We start from the raw sequence: 6701 nt of genomic DNA on the forward strand, positions 1-6701 counted from the left end.
CAGCACCCATATGGGATGCCCACATTGAAGGTGATGGCTTTACCTACTGCACCACAATGCCAGACTCGAAGCTAATTTTCAACATCTTGACACACTGCAAACCATCAACTAAAAGAAGGTGAACATATCCATTAGCTCCAAAATGTATTTCTTTGTTTTAAAATTTTTATTTATATAAAGGGAACAAATTTCATGTATTTCACATATACATTTTAAGAGTATAATGAAACTACTCACCTTACCCACTCACCTTACCCATGGGAGACCAGGAGAAGCACTTGGCTCCTGCCTTAGGATCAGCGCGGTGCACTGGCCGCGGCGGCCATTGGAGGGTGAACCAACGGCAAAGGAAGACCTTTCTCTCTGTCTCTCTCTCTCACTGTCCACTCTGCCTGTCAAAAAAAATTAAATAAAGTATAAAAAGTAAACATATAAGTACATAAAAAAGAAAAGTTCACCCAATACTTTGTGATGTCCACAGAAAACTAAGTCTGGATGCACCAAAAATTTGATAACCATATCACAATGAATGAGAATAACATTTGAAAATGTGCTTATAATCAGAGTAGGAGTTTTAGGCAGATGTGATATAATTAAGCATTTGTTCACACAAATACTAATCAATTCTATTATTTAAATACTTAACATTTAAGTAGTACAAACAGTTGTTTATAAAAAAAAAATAAAATATGGCTATGTCTGGATATACACAAACTTAAATGCATGCACAGGATTTTTTTAGAGTATTTAGATTTTATTTTTTTCTACGTGTTTACTTAAATATATTTGAAACAATAAGAAGTTCAGTTGCATTAATATATATGTTGTGATTATATTAATAGATTCAAAATAAATATTTGTTTTTATAAGAACAAAATATACCCTCTGAAATAAATTAGTATTTTAAACAGAGTAAAACTGATTTTTCATGTGTCTTCAAGAATATTCAGAAAGCTCTTCTTACTGCTCTTAAGAAAGTCTTCCAAGGAAGATTATTATTTGACAATTTAAAAATTAGAAAGCACAATTAACAGTCAAGCAGTGGCAATATATTAAAAAGCATATAAGGTATCCCATTAGTGAGATTAAGATATGCAATTTATTAAATATTAATTTTTATATCAAATATGTTATCATAAGCAAAAATAAATTCATTTTCAATTAGATTTATGTGTCACTTGTCATTTTAAAAAACATCTAACAATACTAAATCTTGCTCAAAAATTGTCAATATCTGAAACATGTGGCTGAGAAAAACATACTTTAGGAGATTCTAATAATTATAAACATATTTTCATTATATATCTTATATAAATGATATTCTAAGTGAAAACAACTTGATACATTTGCCATGCAAAGTACAGCTAATGAAATTATTTAAAATCACTCTCAATACTTCTTTAAAAACACCAAGATCTTATTTGGTATGTAAGATTAAAGGGTGTTCAAATGTTTAAGTATCAAGGCCAGCACCACAGCTCACTTGGCTAATCCACCGCCTGCGGCACCGGCACACGGGGTTCCAGTCCCGGTTGGGGCACCAGATTCTGTCCCGGTTGTTCCTCTTCCAGTCCAGCTCTCTGCTGTGGCCCGGGAAGACAGTGGAGGATGGCCCAAGTGCTTGGGTCCTGCACCGGCATGGGAGACCAGGAGGAAGCACCTGACTCCTGGCCTCAGATTGGTGCAGTGCACCGGCCATATTGGCCATTTTGGGGGTGAACCAACGGAAGGAAGACCTTTCTCTCTGTCTCTCTCTCTCTCTCTCTCTCTCTCACTGTCCACTCTGCCTGTCAAAAAAATGTTTAAGTATCAAAACAGATATTATGATCTTTGGAAGTATTTTAATTAATATTAAGACAAATATAATCTCTAAATTACTGAATTGGTTATTTTTCTCATGCTAAGTGACTAGGAGACTATTTTATCTCAATGATTCTTACGTCATTCAGATAGTTTCATTCTACTAAAGAAAATGGTGGTATGTTTTTAAATGTATATGGAAATACATTAGAGCAACATCACAAGTGTTTATGATAACTTTGAGTTCATATCCTACTTTGATATATCCCTTAAAATCATATGGAGCTATTTAAAATATATTTCACTTGGGACCAGTACTGTGTTGTGGTGGATAAAGCTGCCACCTGTGGTGCCAGCAACCCTTCTGGGCACTAGTTCGAGTCCCAGCTGCTCTACTTCTACACTTGATCCTAGTCAAAAGGCTGAGAAGCAATTGCTCTACTTCTTATCCAACTCTCTGCTAATGTGCCTGGGGAGGCAGCAGGGGCTGGCCCAAGTGCTTGGGCCCCTTCACTTACATAGGAGACCCAGAAGGAGCTCCTGGCTTCTGACTTCAGCCTGGCCCAGTGCCTGCCATTGCAGTCATTTCTCTCTCTCTCTCTTTCTTTGAGTCTCTCTGTATCTCTGCCTCTCAGGTAAGTAAATAAATCTTTAATACACACACACACACACACACACACACACGTAAGTTTGTTTAAAGTAAGGGAGGGAGTGAAGGTATGGGGGGAAAGTATCTTTCCGCATGAAATCTTTATCAGAATTTCAGTAATTCTAAAAATGAATCTATTTATATACCGAAATATAGTCTTTAAAAGAGATTTAGAGATTAACCCAAACTGCTGTAGTTCCTCACATATAAGATGAGTGATAATGGCATGACTTTGCAAAGCAGAGCTATTTTCTCTAGCCTTTAGCGCCATCTTCTTGGAAACCTCCCCTGTGCCACAAGAGCCATTTGGAGAAAGAAGTAAATGCGCAAGCTGAACTACAAAAGAAGAAAAATGAGATAGAGGTCCAAGTATATTTCCAGCTTCTGCACCCCTGGTGGCCAAAGAAACGGAATTAAGAAGTGTCGCATTTGGAGCACTGGTACAAGTTGTTGGATTGCCTGCTACTCTCATCACCAATAGAGCTTGGAAACCATCTGTGAGACCACCACCTTGTTGACACCAAACGAGCCTCTTATGGCCTTCTGTCTCGGGCTCGTGTCATTCTGGATTACTTCTGTTCTCAGTTGTAGACAACTCGAACAAATGTACAATAAATCATTTCTTCTGCTGTCTTAGCCAAAGAATAAAATAAAAATAAAAATAAAGTAGAACTATCATATCATTTTCATACTTTGGTAGGAATAAAATGTATAAATATTATAGCTAAAAATCAATGACCTGACTCTAGATATTATGTTCTGATTTGGAAATGCAGATATTCTTGGAAAACACTCAGTTGATGCTGTACATAACCTGATATAAGTGTTCTTTGCTTTGTCAATCATGAAAAAAAACCTTATAAATATTAACACCGAAGTATGAAATATAAGTAAATGAATTCTGTTTAGTGATACTCTTTTACATTATTTTGTTTTCTGTAATTATTTTTAGATAGGCATTTTTACTAATAAGGGCATTTAAATGACATGAAAGGACAAAGGTCACCAAATTTTGAGAACAGTTTGTATTTGTCTTTTTAATCAATACTTACTCTGAAGCTCCAAAGGATTTCATGGCTGCCATGACAACCACAGATTTCCAGCATTCAGCTCCTGGTTCTATGCACTCTACAGCTTTCAATCAGGTGCAGAAATAACCACTTTATGTGGTCCAGTCAAATATATTAGTATGGTTATAGAGTTCCAGAAGGAGTTAAGACACAGCCTAGCATTTCGCAAAATGCGAAACAAAGTTATATACAGTATTACATTTGAAAACTAACATGAAATCATGTCAATAATGAAATATATCCACAGAAAAAATAGCCTTTAATCTATAATCTCAGATGTCATAGTCTAGTCTCCTTAAGACTACCAATAAAACTTGTAAGTGTGAAAATATGTAATATTTCCTTTATCGATTTTAGCACTAATAAACAAGAAGTAAAGCACATAAATTGGGCCGGCGCCATGGCTCACCAGGCTAATCCTCTGCCTGCAGCACTGGCACATCAGGTTCTGGTCCCGGTCGGGGCACCGGATTCTGTCCCGGTTGCCCCTCTTCCAGGCCAGCTCTCTGCTATGGCCCGGGAGTGCAGTGGAGGATGGCCCAAGTGCTTGGGCCCTGCACCTGCATGGGAGACCAGGAGAAGCACCTGGCTCCTGGCTTCGGATCAGCGCGGTGCACCGGCCGCAGCGCACCGGCCGAGGTGGCCATTGGAGGGTGAACCAATGGCAAAGGAAGACCTTTCTCTCTGTCTCTCTCACTGTCCACTCTGCTTGTCAAAAAATAAAATAAAATAAAATAAAGTGCATAAATTGGCGTGTACTATAAACCATATCCATGTGGAATAAATATTTTACAAACTGAATTGTGTTTTCAAATAGCATTGCAAAGATAAGTAACGTGTATGTAGCATATGAAGTCATTTTGAGTGGCTTTTATAATGATTGTACGAATTATAGCACATAGAAATGTTAAAGCATGCAGGCAAGGGCAGCTTAATTCTCCTGTCATCCTCAAAAACAGAAAGAAACAACTGCCTTCCTTTGAGTACTTAAGAGGGAGCAGTGTGGGAAGAAACTGAAGAGAGGCAAAACAAAATTACGAACAACAACAAAGCTTTCCTTGGCTTTTGAGTCCAGGGTCACTGCCCCTAAGACTTCTTTTCCATATACTGCTCTGATATGTGAGCTCCTGGATTTCCAGACAGCTCCAAATATCTCCCAGCCTCTTGGAACTTGACCCCAGAGGTGAGACAAGAGTGGCAAGGAAGGCTTATCCTCGTTTGCAAATTGCCCACTCTTCTCCTGACAAGCATTAGCTACAAGGAAAAGAAACTAAGCATGATTCTTTGCAGGCTGAATGGATTTCTATTCACTAGTGAGGAGGGAGAAGGACATTTCATTATCTATTTTCAGCACAGTATGTGGAAGCCACTAACCATGCTGTTTCTAGAACTGCTGCAGTCTGTCTCATTCACAGGGTGGTTATGAAAATTAAAAAACAAGTAAGAGAGGATTGGCAACTATAAAATAATCCACACTGTTCCTCAACAGTAGAGACAAAGGCTATAACAATCATTGAATCTCAAAATGTCCATTTCACTCCAATCCATCACATTTTAGGTACTCTATTAGTTACCCCAGAGCAGGGAAAACATGCAATATCTGTCTTTTTGGGACTAGCTTATTTCACTAAGTATAATGATTTCCAGTCGCATCCATTTTGTTGCAAAAGACAGGATTTCAGTTGAACTCTTTACTTACATAGTGTAGGGTTAACCTTATGAGTATAAAGTAAGCTGAAAATAGATCTTTGTAAAAATTAAAAGTGGGAATAGGAGATGGAGGAGGAAGAATGGCTAGAGCATTGGCAGGAGGGAGGGTATGGTGGGAAGTATCACTATGTTTCCAAATCTGTTTATATGAAATACATGAAAATTTGTATGCCTTAAATAAAATTTTTAAAAAATGATCCACAAATAAATGGAACTCTCCATAATAAGGAAAACATATTATCAGAGACAGTTCTCAATATAGTTGCTCAGACGACATTACTTCATCTATAAACCACATGATACACTTCGATGGAATTCCTAACTTTCAAAGTTAAATGATTGGATATTAATGATGTAAGTGTACAATATCTTGAATATGTGTGTGGGATTAGTTGAAATAGAGAAGAGCATGAAATATTTGAGTAGGCCTCATAATTTTTAAGAACCACAGCTAGCCTCAGTTTTAAGCATAAAAATGGAAATAACTTTGCTTCTTCTTTCATGGTAGCTTTTAGCAAGATCACTTTCTATGTTATTACCTTCAATAGATAGAAGGAAGTGTCATTTATTCATTAACAAGTAGATGGTTCCCTAAGCGCTATGGGACTCAGTCTACCCAGAAATGTTTGCTACCATTATCCTCAGTATTTGCCAGCCACAGTGGCCGACTTTAGGTATGGCCCTCCATGGTCCTGCATTTCTCACTCAGCCATTCTTTTAGCTTGAAATTGTTATGTCTATGTGAGAAAACAAAAAAGCATTTGAATCTGGGTGGTCTAGTCTTCAATAAACACACTTGCAAGGTCTCAGAGAATCAGATTTCTAGACCAAAAAGGCAAATGAATGATTCAAAAGTACAACCTATATAGTTTCTGTGTTTTGGCTGTTTTTATTGAGACATTTGTAAGTCTAAATTAGTTTTATCTCTCTTTCCTATATTATACTGACCCCAGGCTGTACACAATCTTGATGGCTAAATCAGTTTTTCAGGCCAAATAAAGGGCATGTCAGCACTTATTGAAAACTCTCATTTTCTGTTGCAGGAATTTTCTTTCTTTATTTATAAAACAGTAATTTACATATCACCTAAAGGCAACACTTCCCCATAAAATAAGTTTGCCAGTGAATTAATCATCTTGTCTCCGTAATCCGTGATTTTAACACATTATGCGTCAAATCCCCAGAGTGAGCGAAGCAGGAAAGGACCTGCGTAATTGTGGATTATGTACCTGTTCAGAGATACTTCAAAGAGTTCATTGAAAAGTAGAATTAAAAGTATGAGTTTTAGTGCAAAGAAATTTTAGTGCCAAACGTATTTTTAATAATGCAAGGAAAATGTATATTATAACAAAGATATTCTTGGATTTCAAAGTTTTTTCCACCCAAATAAATTCATACTTTTAATTCCCTTTTTCCACAATTTTTTGAAGTACCTACACATGTTTGCTTTTAACTTTTTTGTTATAAAAGAA

The sequence above is a fragment of the Oryctolagus cuniculus genome, chromosome 4 (genome assembly GCF_964237555.1).
Source record: "Oryctolagus cuniculus chromosome 4, mOryCun1.1, whole genome shotgun sequence".
NCBI lineage: Eukaryota > Metazoa > Chordata > Mammalia > Lagomorpha > Leporidae > Oryctolagus > Oryctolagus cuniculus.